This window comes from Primulina eburnea, unplaced genomic scaffold (genome assembly GCF_022965805.1).
Source record: "Primulina eburnea isolate SZY01 unplaced genomic scaffold, ASM2296580v1 ctg1020, whole genome shotgun sequence".
Classification (NCBI taxonomy): domain Eukaryota; kingdom Viridiplantae; phylum Streptophyta; class Magnoliopsida; order Lamiales; family Gesneriaceae; genus Primulina; species Primulina eburnea.
In genome coordinates, this window is record NW_027330568.1 from 1 (window position 1) to 1,982 (window position 1,982).

At 32.4% G+C, this 1,982-nt stretch overlaps 1 long non-coding RNA gene across 1 annotated transcript; it reads left to right on the forward strand.

Annotated features, from left to right (window-relative positions):
• The first annotated feature begins 53 nt into the window (after positions 1 to 53).
• On the forward strand, positions 54 to 1,040 carry LOC140820402 (uncharacterized). The gene is made up of 3 exons (XR_012115466.1): positions 54 to 141; positions 322 to 404; positions 581 to 1,040. It is a non-coding gene; the product is annotated as an uncharacterized lncRNA (long non-coding RNA).
• Positions 1,041 to 1,982: the final 942 nt, after the last annotated feature.

The window sequence follows — 1,982 nt, forward strand, 5'->3', positions numbered from 1 at the left end:
TAAATGATAGTCAAACTAACCAGGGATCTTGGCAAAATACCCGAAAACAAAGTAGTGGTAGAAGGGTCGCTCAACCAGGGTCTTTTGAGCAACAGCTTGAAGCTGCTCGAAGAGCTAGTGATTTGAAAAAGATGATATTTGGTGAGTATTGCTATGTAATCGCTACATATTTTTTCATATTGGTATAGAAACAGATTAGAGGTGAATCTTATGCTGCTCCTTGTTTTTTCTTGTTCGATAGCCTTATTGGTAGTTTTTCTGAATACTGGTAATTGAAGATTTCTCATCTATAGCGAAATCTAATTGTCTCCCTCATGGCAGATGGTGCTCCGACAACTTTGGTCAGCTTGATTGGGCAAAAGCAGTATAAACGTTGTGCGAGGGACGTATACTACTTCCTTCAGGTAACAAAAAGCTGATACCCTTCCCCCTCTCCCCCGCTCATTGCTTAAAATATGCCTAAACCTCGAGGCATCGTGCTGTTGTTGAAAACTAATACTGCATTTTACCAGAGCCTGACTGTATTTTATGTCATTTCCCTTTGTTGTGAATGCTTTCTTTTTCCTTTCATTTACTGCAGTCCACAGTCTGTTTAAAGCAACTTGGATATGGAATACTGGAACTTATTCTCATCTCGGTTTTCCCCGAGCTGCGTGATATTGTAACTGACGTACACGAAAAGATGCGAGTTCAGCCTGAGTAGTATTGAATTTTACATTCTCTTCTCACAGCGTCAAGATGGTTCGATCTCGAGTTCCGATCTTAAGGTTGGTAATGGTCAAAATTCTCACAGGAAATAGGAGAATGGATTTATGGTTTCCTCTTAACGCTCCTGTTAATACACACCCACCTGTATATTATTTTTTGTAGATTATGTAAAATTTGTATTCAAGACGGACGTTTGGTCATCTATGCCCCAATGGAAGGGTTCTGATGACTGCATCTCGAGGAAGCATAATGTAAAATAGCTACTGTATAGTTCTTTTCATTTTTGTGCAGTGACATTCTTTTGGTAAAATTTTGAAATTATTACTTGATTGAGTTTATTTCTACAGCAAAAGTTAATTGTCACTATCTAAATTAAATAAAAAAATCAGTACTAAAAAGATACATATTATAAAAAGATACAAAAAGTATAAATAACAGACTGTTATAAATAATTTTAAAAACAATTATAAATCTTTACTCATTTATAAAAGGAGTATATGTGTTTAAAAAACATGGGGTATTTTAGAAAAATAAAAACGCTTCATCAATATATCAAATTTTGTTACTCCAAGCCTCTTTCACTTTATTAATAGTATATCAAAATTTGTTTTCCTCAGCCTCTTTTCCTTGATTAAAAAAGTATAGATGAGTAACTTTTTCTTCTTTCTTGAACCAACTTAACGATTTTTTATTAGTGGGAGGGATATTTCCATTTATATACCTAACCAATAGAAAAAATGAGATAGAATTGAAAAAAATCAAATTTCAAATTTGAAGAAATTCTCATTTCAAATGATTAAAGGAGCGTTATATTTCGAGGCACGACAAGTCAAGAGGGGAAAGTAGTGGAGTTCATATCCTCTGAGGTGAAAAACAGCACACGCTGCTATGTCATCAAACGACGTTGTTTACTGTCTTTTTTATCCTTTTGAATTCATTAAATTTGTGCCGGATTTTGACCAGCGACTTGGCTTCTTCTACATGCAAAGTTTGTTATTATTAAATTTAAACACAGACTGAGAAATCAAATTAGACCAAAATCACCCGATAGAATAATTAAATGATAGAATAATTATTAGCTTGACTTAAAAAATTAAATCTCAACAAAAATTTAATTAGAGGGTAATTTTTTAAAATAATTAGATAAATTAAATTCTTGTTAAATTTATTTGTATGAAATAATATATGTAGTTTAATTCTATTGAGTTAAATTAATGATTTTAAAATTATTGATAGTTAGAAGTCTTACTGATCACCTTATGTTAAGTTTTTGA